This window comes from Cupressus sempervirens, chromosome 11 (assembly GCF_028749045.1).
Source record: "Cupressus sempervirens isolate cs-2001-9-10 chromosome 11, ASM2874904v1, whole genome shotgun sequence".
Lineage (NCBI taxonomy): Eukaryota > Viridiplantae > Streptophyta > Pinopsida > Cupressales > Cupressaceae > Cupressus > Cupressus sempervirens.
In genome coordinates, this window is record NC_143128.1 from 103,780,515 (window position 1) to 103,796,234 (window position 15,720).

Genomic DNA, 15,720 nt, shown 5'->3' on the forward strand with positions numbered 1-15,720 from the left:
CATTTATGGCTTAGATATGGGTTGTCTTTACCCATTGATCTTTCATCATTGATGCATATTCAGATTGGTGGTTTGGATTTGGATTTTCAATGCCCTAAGTCATATTATTTACTAATTTTACTTCTTGTAGAAGGGATGATATGTTGTAACCAGATACAGTCATGGTGGAGGATTATGGTTGACTATTTTATGCTGATAGGTTAGACACATTAAGATTTAGTTTCTTAGTTCATGGATGTGATCATAGTGCCATGGATTATTTGTGGAGAACTTGGGAGAGTGTTGGAGACTTTTTATGAGAGTTGTTCTTATAGATTATTGGTTTATGTATTGTGGATGTCCTTGATACTACATGGGTTCACTTCTTTGAGTCGTTGTGAGTGGATTGGCTATAGATTTGACATTATATTTTGCAATGGGATCTTCTTGGTATATATGTGGTAGGTATTTTTTTTGACGCTTATGATTGTAGGTTATAGATTGGATATTTTGATGATTGTGAGATTCACTTGGTATACCTTTGGGGGTATGGATAGTTGGATGAGTTAGCACTTGATGTGGGTGGTATTTCTATTGGATAAAATTGTTCAATTGTGTGTTTTCTTTGATGTTACACAAATGTCATATCAGTTATCAAATAGAGTCTACCAAGCTCAGTTCATCAGCAAATTAAAAGATAGAGTCTACCGAGCTCAGTTGGTCAACAAAGTGAATTATAGAGTCTACTGAGCTCTCTTGGGCATCAAAGGTTTCTATGGCATAAGTCAATTTCTATCGAGATCACAAGGTTAGGGAAGAAAAGTCAGTATTTACCGAGTTCACTCAGTCTTCAAAGGATTTTGCAAAATGTGCAGTGTTTACTGAGCTTCAGTTGGTTAACACTAGAAATCATTTTTGGAGCAGTGTTTATCGAGCAGGGTTGGCCAATGAAGGATTTAATTATTTTGGGAAATAATGTTTAATTATTTTATGTAATGTTTGTAGCCAACTGATGTAATGATTATTGGTAAATGTAACTTGTAAATGAGCTAACTTGATAATTTTCAAGGTATAAATAAATGGTCAAGTTGTGAAATGTAAAATGTGATGAGTGAGAATGCAAGTGAGTTGATTGTGTGAAGAAGAAAGTGTGAGAAAATTTTGAAGAAGGATCAAATATCCTTGAGGAGCAGCAAAGGTGTATTCAATCAGAGAGGATCTAGTGAAGTAGAACAGGGATCTGTATCAAAAAAGTTCAGTTACATCTCATTCAAGTCAACTCATTGTTACTTTCTCACAATTGTAGCAGTGACTTCTAAATCTCTTAATAGAGTTGGTTTAAAAGCCATTTTGTAAATCCTCTAACAAGGTGGATAGTTCTATTGAATTTTTCTAAAGTCCTCTAGCAAGGCCACTCCTAGGAGGGTGATTAAATCCTCTAACAAGGTCACACCTAACAGTGTGTTTTGTAACCTTTAACAAGGTTGGCTCCTAATAGGGCTTAATTCAGAAGAGTGAAAATCAGTAGCTAGTTACTTGGTGGTTTTTCTCATATTGGATTTCCACATTAAATCTGGTGTCTCTTGTGTTCATGTTATTTCTTTTATGCATGCATGTTAAATATCTATGAATACTTAAAGATCAGTAATAAGTTAACACATACTACATCTACCGAGTTACAATATTTTTCTATGTGGCTATTGAGTGACAACAATAACTAGTTTTATAAGACATCCAAGGGATCTGTGGATTTTTTTTTATGGTAACTGATCCACCCCCCCACCCACCCCCCCCCCCCCCTCTTAGTTACTCCATCTATATTTCCAATGATTGGTATTAGAGCTTTTGGTGCTCGCAGAAAGGATTTCAAGGATCTAAGCTAAAGATCAAGATGTCTTACAAGAGAAAAATTCCAAAGCTTAATAGGGATAATTTTTCAGCATGGCAAGGTCTCATGAGACTCCATTTGGCTTCCATTGGAGATAAAAGATTGAAATATCTTGATGAAGTATATGTAACTCTTGCTGATACACTATCTATCAATGACAATGCTGAGAAAAAGACTCATAACACCATAATGATAGATATTGCATCTACCCTAAGCTATGAAGAATTTGATGATATCAAGGACTGCAAAATTACCTTTGAAATGTCGAACAAGTTGAAGGAAATCTATGGAGGTGATGACAATGTGAGAAGAGCCAAAGTAGAAAGTCTAAGAGGATAATTTGATCAGATGAGGATGAGAGAGGATGAAAACATTGCCAAATATGTTGAAAGAGTCAAAGTAGTTTTTAGTGCAATCAAGGCTTCTGGAGGAGATATCGAGGAGAAAATAGTTGTAAGTAAAGTTCTTAGAACATTACTTCCCATTTATGCAATTAGAGTTTCTGCAATTCAAGAAAGAAGATGTGAAGCAAATCATAAGATAAATTTAGAGGCCATAGTAGGAAGATTGACTACATCTGAGCTAGATAACTATGACAACTATGTTCTAGCTTCCAAGAACATTGAATTAGAATTTAAAGCCAAGCTTTCACTCAAAGAAAAGGGCAAGAAGATAAAGGACTCTCAGTCAGAAAGTGAAGAAGAATCATAACAATGTTCTGACAATGATCTTGAGGTGGTTGAAGCTCTACTTGCAAGAAAATATTCTAGAGGCAAAGGGAAATACAAAGGTAAGGTTCCTCTAATCTATTTCTCATGTGAAGAAATTGGTCATGTTGTTGCTAGGTGCCCAAACAAGAAAAATAAGGATGAGAAGAAAGGTCACAAGTGCAATGGAAAGAAATATTTCAAATCATTCAAGGAAAAAGGTAAGAAAACATGTTTCATGGCTAAGGATTCTAAGGATTCTAACAATGGTGAAGATGAAATTGTTTACATTGCTATGAAAGATGAATCTAACAATGATGAGGAAGATAAAATGTCACTTATCTCTCATGCAAAAAAAAATGATACATGGATCATAGATAGTGGTTGTTCACATCATATGACTGGTGACAAAAAAAAGTTTGAACAATTTGAAGACTATGATGATGGTAGTGTGAGGTTTGGTAATAATAAACCTTGTTGCATAAAAGGAAGAGGAACAATCTCACTAACCAAAGAGCTTGTATGTGATAATGCCTATTGGGTTGAAGGACTAAAAACACAATCTGTTGAGTGTGGCATAGCTAATCAATATTGGATCCAAGGTGGAATTCATGCATAGAAAAGTAAGACTGTTGGATGACAAAGGAAATATGATTGGATTTGGCATATAAACAAAAGGTAACTTGTTTTATCTTGAACTTGGTGAGTGCTTATGTTTTATTGTTCAAGTTGAAGAAAGTTGGTTATGGCACAGAAGGTTATGTCATGCGAATTTTGATAACCTAGTGAAAATAAGCAAATTCAGGAAAGTAAGAGGCATTCCTAGTATAAAGAAACCTGATGTTGGTCTATGCAAGAATTGTCAGATTGGTAAGATGGGAAAGACTAGCTTTAAAAGTAAAAACTATCAATCTGAAGAAATTTTGGAAATTGTGCATACTGATTTGTGTAGACCCATTGGAATTGAGAGCTATACTAGAGAAAAGTTCTTCATTCTTTTTGTTGATGACTACTCTAGAATGATGACTCTCATGTATCTAAGAGAGAAGTCAGAAGAATTTGAGAAGTTAAAATGGTATTTGGCTAGAGTAGAGAAGGAAACATGGAAAAGACTGAAATGTTTGAGATCAAACAAAGGTGGTGAATTCATTTCCCATGAATTTAATAACTTTTGCATTGAAAGAGGAATCAAATGATAGGTATCAGCTCCTAGAACTCTTGAGTAGAATGGAATAGCTAAAAGGAGGAACAAATCTATCATGGATTGTGCAAGGACTCTAATGATTGAAAAGAAAATTGCTATCAAATACTGGAAGGAAGCTATCAGCATTGCAATTCATACCTTGAACCGAGTATAGTTGAAGAAGGACTCATTCAAAACCCCCTATGAGTTATGGTATGGCTATAAATCCAATGTAAGTTACTTGAAAGTATTAGGAAGTAAATGTTATATCTTGAAAGAATCTAGAAATGGAAAATTTGATGTGAAAGGTGATGAATGCATATTTTTGAGATATTCTTGCAAAAGTAAGATGTTTGAATTTGTCTACTCACAAAATCATAGAAAGTGCATATGTGAAAGTTGATGAGTTTGTAGAAAGGACTGAAGAAGAAAGAAAAAAGGAACCATAAGATTACAGGAGATTTGTTTTAATTGAACCTAATATAGTGCTAGACACATCTATCAATCAGGAGACTTCTACTCCCAATTCTTCAATCACTGAGTTGCAAGAAGTTCAAACTGAGTTGCAGGAACCTGAGTCACATTCAGATGCTACCAAGCCAATGCCTACCAAGTCTGAAGGAGCCAAGCAATAGTCAAATCAACCAAAGCTAGAAATTGAAATCCAAAATGAAGATAGTGGAACTCAATCAAAAGGTAAGGAACCTATATTAGCCAAGTATGTCAAGAGACATCATGCACCAAATCAAATTATTGGAGACAAATCTGAAGGTATTATGATAAGAAGTAAGCTAAAAGGTACTTGTTTACTTGCTGATTTTGAACCTATAAATGCCAAAGATGCATTAGAAAATGAAGGTTGTATTGAGGCTATGAATGAAGAGATAGAGAAAATAGAGAAGAACAAAACATGGACTCTTGTACCTAGGCCTAAAGATAAGAATGTGATTGGAGCTAAGTGGGTATTCAGGAATAAGTTGAATGAAGATGGTAAGGTATCAAGGAACAAAGCTAGACTAGTATGTAAAGGCTACTCTCAAGAAGAAAGAATAGACTCTGGAGAAAATTTTGCTCCTATTACAAGACTGGAAGGTGTCAAGACCCTACTTGCATATGCTGCATATACAAAATTTAAGGTTTATCAGATGGATGTCAAATCAACATTTCTCAATGGTATTCTAGATGAAGAAGTCTAAATTAAGAAACCTAAAGGTTTTGTTGATCCAGACAAAAAGGATATGGTCTACAAATTACACAAAGCATTGTATGGTGTAAAACAAGCTCCTAGAGCATGGTATGAAAGATTGCATAACTATCTTATTCAGATTGGTTTTTAGAGAACTAATCTTAACAGTAGCTTGTATATCTAGGAAGGACTAGATAACAAGATTGTTTTGGTAGAAATATTTTTGGACGATACTTTGTTTAAAGGAAATGATGATCTATATAAAAAAAAATTCAGAGAAAATGAACAAGGAATTTGAGATGTCTATGTTTGGTAAGATCAAATTCTTTGTTGGTCTTCAAATTAAGCAAAGCAAGAATGGTATCTACGTCACTCAATCTAAATATATCAAGGAGATACTCAAAAAGTTTGGTATGGAAGATTGTAAACCAGTTGGGACTCCCATGTGTACTGGACTAAAACTTACTAAGGATGATGAATCAAAAGAGGTAGATTAGACCTTATATAGATCAATGATTGAAAAATTGCAGTATGTGGTTCATACAAGGCCTGATATTGCTCTTGTAGTTGGTATTGTAGCAAGATTTTCAAAAAAACTAAGAGAAAATCACATGATGGCAATTAAAAGGATCATGAGATACTCGAAAGGCACTAAAGATTATAAATTGTGGTACAAATTTGGAGGTAATTTGGACTTAAAAGTGTTTATTGATGCTTATTAGGTAGGAAACATTGATGACAAGAAGAGTACAAGTGGAGGAGCATTCTTTCCGTGAAAGAGGTTGGTTTCTTGGACAAGTAAAAAGAAAAATTGGACATCCCAATCTATAGCAGAAGTAGAGTATGTTGTAGTAGCAATGAACTATTCTAATATTGTTTGGTTTAAATAGTTATTGGAAGGCATGAAGGTTGAGATCAAAGAACTAGTTGTTATGTTTTGTGAAAATACAAGTGCAATTAACATATCAAAAAATCTAGTAATGCATTCCAAAACCAAACACATTACAATAAAGTATCACTTTGTTAGAGAATTGGTGTAAGATAAGGAGATTAGATTGGAATATGTCCATACAAAAGAACAAATTGCTAACATATTCACCAAGCCATTACCTAAGGATGCATTCTTGTATCTAAGAGGTAAGTTAAGGGTCATTTCCCTATCTAAAGCTCACTAAAATAAAGTTTTAGTGATGCATCAAAAGTTACCAAGTTGAAGATTTTTCAGTTGATGCAGCATAATCATGGGAACATTGCATATGAATCAGTACTTAAGGTAAATTGTTACTCATTTGGTTTGTGTTGTCTTTGGCATGTGTTGTCAAAGAGGGAGAGTATACTATCATGTCTTTCTGAAATTTGAAATTTTTTATTGGAAAGCTTACTATTTGATAAGAAGCTATGTAATTCCTCCATAGAGGGAGTTTACTGTATTAGAGAAGTTTGTGGCATAAAATCTAAGAGGGAGAAATGTTTTGTTAGGAAAAGACTTGTTCTCAAATTTCATTCTGCTATGACATGTTGTGTTGCCATCAATGCCAAAGAGAGATTCTTGGATACAATTATTCAATTGTGTGTTATCTTTGATGTTACACAAATGTCATATCAGTTATCAGATAGAGTCTACTGAGCTTAGTTGGTTAGCAAAGCAAAAGACAAAGTCTACAGAGCTTAGTTGGTCAACAAAGTGAATTACAGAGTCTATTGAGCTCACTTGGGCATTGAAGGTTTTTGTGGAAGAAGTCAATTTCTACCGAGCTCACAAGGTTAGCGAAGGAAAGTCAGTGTTTACCGAGCTCACTCAATCTTCAAAGGATTTTGCAAAATTTGCAATGTTTACTAAGCTTCAGTTGGTTAACACTAGAAATCATTTCTGGAGCAATGTTTACCAAGCAGGGTCAACGAATGAAGGATTTCATTGTTTTGGGAGATAAAGTTTTATTTTTTTATGTAATGTTTGTAGCCAACTGATGTAATGATTATTGGTAAATGTAACTTGTAAATGAGACGACTTGATAATTTGTAAGGTATAAATAAATGGTCAAGTTGTGAAATCTAAAATGTAATGAGTGAGCATGCAAGTGAGTTGATTGTGTGAAGAGGAAAGTGTGAGAAAATTTTGAAGGATCAAATATCCTTGAGGAGCAGCAAAGGTGTATTTGATCATAGAGGAGCTAGTAAAGTAGAATAGAGATCTATATCAGCAAAGTTCAATTGCATCTCATTCAGGTCAACTCATTGACTTTCTCACAATTGTAGCAATGACTTATAAATCTCTTAACAGAGTTGGTTTAACAACCATTTTGTAAATCCTCTAACAAGGTGGATAGTTATATTGAATTGTTCTAAATTCCTCTAGCAAAGCCACTCCTAGAAGGGTGATTAAATCCTCTAACAAGGTCACACCTAAAAATGTGTTTTCTAACCTTTAATAGGGTTGGCTCTTGATAGGGCTCACTTCAAAAGAGTGAAAATTAGTAGCTAGTTACTTGGTGGTTTTTCCCATATTGGGTTTCCATATTAAATCTGGTGTCTCTTGTGTTCGTGTTCTTTCTTTTATGCATGCATGTTAAATTTTTGTGAATACTTAAAGATCAATAATAAGCTAACACATACTACATCTACTGAGTTATAGCATTTTTCTGTGTGGCTACCAAGTGACAGTAGTAACTAGTTTTATAAGACATCTAAGGGATCTATGGATTTTTTTTTGTGGTAATTGATTCACCCCCCCCCCCCCCCCCTCTTAGTTACTCCATCTACTATGGATCTTTGACAACTATGGATACATATGATTACCTTTGGATCATTTTTTTGGTTCTTGAAATTTCAATTGGTAGAGGTTTTTATGAATTTCTAATGTAATAGGTTGGGTGGCTTTCTCTTTGGATAACTTCTATATATGTCCAGTGGCAGTGGCATAATAGGAGGTGGGATCATTCATGTTTGAGATGTTAGATACTTTTATTTTGTTGTGGATACCAAGATAGATCACTTAGTGTACTTTGATCCATGATGGTGGATATGTTTGGAGGAATTATTTCCTTGTTCATTTATGTGGCTACGCATTGATGCTATGCAATGTATACAACAAGTGGGAGATTGTTGAGATAATGGGTGTTGCAAACATTGCATAATATTATTTTATTTTATTATGCAGTGTTGCACCTAGATAGACATGCAACATGGAAAGATTCCCATGGGATATAATTGATGAGTTCTATTGTAACATTGTGATAATATTTCATGTAATTATTTAATATTGGGGAAAAGAATTAAATTTCCAATATTAAGTGTGGGATCAATGGGTTAGGTAGCACATGATTTATGTAATACAACCTAGTGGTTTTGTCAAACTTGCTACTATATAAGAAGTCACAAGGGTAGTTGTAGAGAAAAGACTAAAGAGGAAAAGGGAAAAGGCAAGAGTTGAGTGAGACAAGGCTTGAGAGATTAGCCAAGGGACCATTTGTAAAGGTTGGAAGCATGGGATGGGATGTGTGGATTCATGCTTGTTCATATGGATTGCTTGGTTGTGGATATGGCTTTGAAGACTTCCATGGTTATATTACAATAGTTTTTTTTTGCTAAATAATACATGGTGATGAATGCTTTTGGAGGCTAGATTTTTCCCTCAATGAAGATTTCCCAAGGTATATCTTGTGTCACAATTTTTGTGGGTATGTTGTCTATTCTCTTGCATGTGGATTTTAATTGCTTATTTATTTCAGATCTATTATGGTTTATGTGGAAATAGTTATATTCTTTGTGGCAAGTTTCCTTATAGGGCTAGACTCAAGGGACTGAAGGAGAGTGGCAGCATGAGTTACAATGGGTTCAATGACTAGTAGGAAGAGTGCACAGTAAAAGTCAAATAGTCTAAACAGTAATCCTTGATGAAAAATGATATTTTCCTTGCCTTTCTAATTATCCTTTAAATTGATTTCAAAGGAACAAAGCAGGTAAAAAGAAATGGAGATTAAGGCTTTGTGGCATAAATGGTTCAAAAAAGGTAGATGGTAAAAGTAGTAAACAACAAAATTACCTACAAGGGTGAAGTACTTCATTATAATGAAGAAAATATCTTTTCATATACCTAGAAGATCTTCTCTATTTAACCCACCTTGTTTCTTTATTAATTCCTCCAAGAGATTGAAAAATTGCTTTAGGGCATCATAGTCTAAATTCTTACTCATCTTTTTTCATTTTCTCACCTTCATGGCTAGGCCTATATCCTTCGAAATGAACTCTTCATTCACCTCAAAGGTTAGGCCTCTCAATATAACTTTTATGTCATTCCAAGTTGACACAAATTTCTTCAGAATAATTCCATTGTGCCCCTTCTTGCTTACAAACGTAGCCTTCACATTGTTCTTGAAGGCATTGTCAATCTAATTATGCTCAATGCAGGGCTTATTGCCACCCATGGTCTCCAACTTGAAATACTTAGAGAAATGCAAAAATGGGTTATTTGCAAAACAAAGAAAATGAAATTCAAAAGGCCATTTTTAATATGGTTGAACCTTTCCTTTTATTTTCCTGATGATAGTGACAGGAGTACCAGATGAATAAGAAATCCAACTAGTCATTATTGTGTGAAACCTTAAATTAACATAAATGCTTAGTACACAAGTTTCCTTTGTAATTTAAGGCAATTTTGTAAAAATAAATATCCAAAATCACCAAAAAAAAAAAAATTAATGATATGAGATCATTAAACTTGTACTCCTATAATCCTTGTAAATGAGCCCAAAATTGCCTTTTTAGGTCATAATTAAAATGTGCCAAGTATCTTTTCAAAAAAGTAAAAAACTAGAGCTAAGGAAAGGGTAGCCTTTATTACCCTTAAGGCTCTACCACCTGTCCCAAGGAATGGTGTTACGCATGGTTGTCTATTCCCATATATTCCTCCCTCATGATAAGGTTCCTTGTATTTTGTGGAAGTAGAGCCTCAAACACCTTAACCTTCCACCCCGCACTAGCCTTCTTGTGGATGGCTTGTATAATAACTTTAGAATCACCCTCCGCTTCGATATTAGTTGTCCTAAAGCTAGAGAAAAATTAAGGCCCTAGAGGAGTGCCATACCCTTGGCTTGGTTAACAGTGTTCTCTCTAAGAGGTCCCATGTAGGTAGCCATACATTTACCTTTATAGTCTCTTAATATGCATCCACCTTCCTATTTGTCTCCTCTAATAAACCCATCAAAGTTTATTTTACACCATCCAACCAAAGGTGGAGCCCATTTGGTATTGACTCTGGCCAATTTTTTAGAAATATCAATTATGTTAAATCCTTGAAGGAAGTTCCATTCTCTTGAAATTTCAATATTAGTTGGGAGAGGCATGAGTCCGAGCTCTTCCAATAACTAGCATTAAAATTTTCGAACATAATCCTTAGACCCAGATGAAAATTAACTTGAGGGGTATTTTCCTCCTCCTAAAAGATTGTGTTATTTCTTTCCTTTCAGACACACCAGAAGATGTGTGGGGGGGATAAGTTTCCAAAGCATATTAATAAGGGTGAGATTAGAGAGACTAGTCTAGTTAAAAAATTGTTTGAGATCCACATCCATAGTCCAGTTGAGCCTCAAATTTTCTAGAACCTATTGCCAAATAAAAGTAGCAACCTCATAGTGAATAAATGGTGGTTAATGGTCTCCTATTATTTTTTTCACATGGCACATCTATGGCTAAATTGAACCCCCTATTAATAAGGTTATCTTGGGTGAGAACCTTCCCATATAGAAGAGTCCACCAAAAGAAATTTACTTTTGGAATGAGGTGCTTATCCCAAATTTTTCTCCATTAAAGACTAGCACTAGGAGAGGCTAGAGTGAGGTTATAGGTCAATGTGGAGGAAAACATCCAAAAAACATAGGGGCCCATAGAATTGTATCAACCATATCAGTCTAAGGGATCCTAATTTGCTTTAGATTGTTAGTCTAATCCTAATCAAAGTCTTGCAACCCCTAATTGTTAATCACAAACTGGCTCAAGTTAATCCACCTTATCTTACTAGTGTACCCCTCCACTTTATTCCCTACTTTTTATGTTGACATGGTACTCAAACTATGATTGTTAACAATATTCAATCAAGTAAAATTATTCCAAGTATCCTTTCATAAATTAGTTTTCTAACCATTTCCAAGTTGCCACATTAGACCTTTTCTAGAAGAGAGCTTTACATTTGGTAATGTTGTTCCAAATTTTTGATCCTTGGAGGAGATTAAAATCCTTGAACTTATCATTAAAACTTCCTCCCTACAAATAATTTTCTCTCTTAATGTTGTACCAATCCTCTTCTTCTAACATTAATGTGCAAGTCATTTTGCAATTGAGAGCTCTATTGATGTTTCTAACTTTTCTTAAAACCAAACCTCCAATCTTTTTAGGAGTACAAACGATATCCCAACTAAATTGATAGAGCCTTTATTTCTCCTTAGTTCTAGACCATAAGAAGTTGTGTTGTACCCTTTCTAGCTTGGTAGCTGTCACACTTGAGATCGTAAAGATGGACAGGAAGTAGAGTGGTATACCTTGGAGGGTAGATTTCAGGAGTTGAAGTTTACCTGCATGACTAAGGAGTTTTGCTTTCCACCCAGCAAGAAATTTAATGAGCTCTTTCCAAGATAGAGTCTCAAAACCTAGACTTAACATCCTTCACCATGAGAGGGATGCCAAATTAGGTAGAAGGAAAGTTAGTAGGTCAGAATCTTGATCGTCATGTTTTGAATATCCTAATCAATATTAAAGAAGAAGAGTATGCTCTTTCGAAGGTTAATTTTTTGACCAAAAGAAGTCACATAATGATAACTAGGCATTTTCATTCTCTAGCTTCCACCACCTAGGACTCAGCAAAGAAAAAGGTATCATCCATGAATTGTTGGATAATAGAGGGGGGAGGGTTGAGGCTAACCTGATGCCTTTAACTTTTTGGTTGTCCACTAGTCTTAACATGTTACTTCCCAAGACCTCAAGAATCATAATAAATAGGTAAGGAGAGAGGGGATCCCCCTATCTGAGGCCTTCAATAAGACCAAAAAAATTCCCCCAAAGTGTCATTGACAATAACATAATAGGTAGTAGCTTCCACACTTTCTTTAATTAAATTAACAAATTTATTATTGAAACCAAAACTAGAAAGAGTTTTATACATAAAGGACTAGTTAAAATTATCATAAGCTTTTGAAATATCAAGTTTCATATCCATACTAGAGATATTAATATGAGTAGATATGGCAGTGCCCAGTATTGGTCTTCCCAAGATAAATCCCTTCTTATTGGTTATGATAATTTTATCTAGTATAATATTAATAATGTTCACCATAATTTTGGAGAGAATTTTGTAATGGTGGTGCAAAGGCTTATAGGTATGTAATCATTAATGTTAACTGGGGTGTTATGCTTACGGATCAACACAATATAGGTTTTATTGTGTGTTCTTAACAATTTACCAATCCTAAAGAAGTCTTTACCAACTTTGGACACCTCCACCCCCACAATATCCTAGAATTCTTGGTGGAAGGTTGGAAGGAATCCATCAAGGCCTCAAAACTTGAAAGCATTCATGGAGAACACTATTTTTTTTACTTCATCTAAAACCCTATCCAAGAGGTGTTGATTGTCTTCAACAATAACAACTTCAGGGATGTGTTGGAGGACTTGATCATGGAACATGCTTGTGTTAGTGTTCAAAAAGGAAAAGAGGTATTTGAAGGAGTTTTCAATCTCCCTAAAAGTAGCTTGTCATTACAGGTTTCTTCCCTTTCATCGTGAAGAGTGTCAATAGTGTTTCTTCTTTTATGGTTTGTAGTAGACATGTGGAAGAAGGCAGTATTTTTATCCTCTTCCCTCAACTATTGTACCCTCGAACATTTTTTCCAATAAGTTTTCCCTTTATCCAAGAGTTGCTTCCAATCCCCTCTATAACTGCCCTCTCTGTGTTGAATATCCAATGGGCATCCCCTTTGGCCAGTTGGACCTAGAGGTGGGAAAGGAAGAAAGGAAGATCTTTCTTAGTAAAAAAAGAGACCACAAGGTAGTTTTGGGAAAAGGAAAGGAGAGAACCTTTGAGTCTAGATGGGTTCAAAAGGGTAGCAATACCCCCTAAAGAACCATTGGATTCAGAAAAAAAAAACATGGCTCCCAACCAAAGGTTTTTCATAATTTGGGAGAAGTTAATGAAATTCATTTTATCTTCTTGGATCATAAGGATATCTACCTTATGCTAAAAAGTGTATTGTTTAACAGAAAATTGCTTCTTGGGGTTTTTTAGCCCTCTTATATTCTAAGATAGGAATATCATTTCTTACCTCTTTGATAGGTGTTTGAGGTGAGTTTCCTTCCAGCTACAATCTCCCTTGTAATGACTTTCAGACACTTGACCCTCTCTTTAGGTCTTCCTCTTGTAGAGTCACTACCCACGTTTGGTTTTTAAGTCTTCTTGAATTTGGTCTTCTTTATTTTCATTTTCCACTCCCCTTCCTCCTTGTCAGTGCTAATGATGTAGAAGGTATCAATGTAGCCCTTAAAATTTACATATTACCTTCTTATTTTCTTCCTCAACATTGATTTAGAGGCTCACAACTAATACTATTTAAATAACAATAATATTGTTTACTTATCATAATATCATTTTGATATCAAACTCACCAATTTCTATTTCACCTCCCAACAGATCAAGACTAAACCCATTACTTCACTTAATCATGCTCACCAATGGTTGTTTCATCTTTAATTCTTGATGCATGTCATGTGGGTCATCCATGGCCTAACTGCTCTCACCACCTTGCAGGATGAACCTTACCATCACCCTCACCATTTTGAAGGAATCAAAAAAATATTTTCATGCATTAGTTCCTATTTGCACATCCCCAATCCTTATCGTTATGGCTCTTCCATTCTTGATCCAAGTCATTGAAGCCACCATCTTTCCCATTTAATGAAAAAGGCTTACTAAATTGATTTTCTCATTCTTTAATTGAGATGCACTCCAAATTCCTTTCTCTTGCATGTCGGGTTCATCTTAATCAAAGTTGCCACCTTTTTCCATGGCCAAATACTCTTCATTTTATTGGTACCCTAACAAATACTACAGGTCACCCTTCACCACCTTATCACTATCACGACATACATCCACACCACTACCACCTTAAATGATTATCACCTCTTCTGTCTAACTATCCATTCTCTCCACCACCTTCTCTATTATTCAGTTGTCTCCCCATCTACACTATCATCTCTTCTTTATTGTGGAGTGACCACATCTCTCAATTTATGAGTCTCTCCTGGCTGTGTTTGAGTTTCACAAAGAAGCTGAGCTCTCCCCTTTGCCGTGTTGGCCCAACATGTGCTTTGATATCTTGTGCCACCTTCATCACAATTAGATGTATTCATAAAATAGCAAAGGAATCATAGGGTCTTATCCTCCATTGTCAATTTGAATCAAGAGTGGGTTTAATGTTTGTTCCAGTTTCCATAATCATTAAAAACCTTTCAACCAAACTCAATGCCAAGAACCGAATCATGGATTTTTGAAACCGAGCTATTGGAGAGATCAAGACAATAATTTAATGATAATAGGAAAAGACCAATAAAATAACATGTGAGTAAATACATTCCACTTAGAATAAACTAAAACATGATATTGATATCTACAATTACAAATGTGTGGTTCTCTAGTTGGAGGCCAAAGAGCCCAACTCTTTCCTCACTTCCCTTGTTACACTATATCTCGTAATACCTCAAGTGACTCTCTAATTACATTATGATGTCTATTAAAAAAATTCATGATAATTACAACCATTTATTTACATGACGGCTCATATTTCATTCGGTCTTTTGATTATAAAAGCACATTTCATGTTTACTACAATATATTTTCAATAATAGATAATGAGTTTAATGAAATTCTAAAATGACATAAACATATTAAATTTGAAAGTAGAGGTCGTGCTCTTGCACCAGTCAGCTTCCACCAAAGTTTCCTCTGCCTATTGCCAAAGGTCTTCTACCATTTTTAACGCTTCCATGGGGGGTTGAGTGTTGTAGAACTTTTTGGGTAGGTATATATTCTTGTCCTCTTCCTGGTGTAACCATTTCATGGGGGTTTGAGTGTTAATGATTTGGAGAGATCATGTAATGCCCCAATAGGGAACCCAAAATAAATTAACCTATAGTTTCATTAAGTTTTTCAAACTTTTTTTTTTGGAAGATAATAACTTGACAACATTAGATTTTCCTACCACTCGACAACTTGACAACATTAAATTTTTTTGCTGCTCTGCAACTTGAATGCCTTTGCCACTCCTTTTCAAATTTGAATCTTACTTCATAGCAGGCCCTAAGCCTTTGGACCTCCCACCATGCCTGGACTTGCAGATGGTGTTAGCCCTACACAGGGATTTGGACATCCTAACGAAGTGGTGTGGGGCTACAAAAATGGAGATGAAGACAACCCCTAGCCCTATCTCCTTGGGAAGTGAAAAACTTCCTGGTGATCCAATGGAAGGTGGAAAAATGTTGTTGATTGGTACTCCTGTTGGGTGGAAGAATGCACTAGTAGGTACTAATGGGGCTAGTAATTTAATGGAGGATCCCAAGATTGTGCACAATGTTAATGGGCCAATGATCTCTCTTCCAGATACATTGGTGGATAGCATCACTTCTAATCTTAAACTATGTGTTGTTGGGAGATTTGTTGCTTTCAAACGCATGATAGAGATGGTCTAAAAGTGGGTAGGCCAAAAATGGAAGATTAAAGGAAGTGTTGGTATTTCTA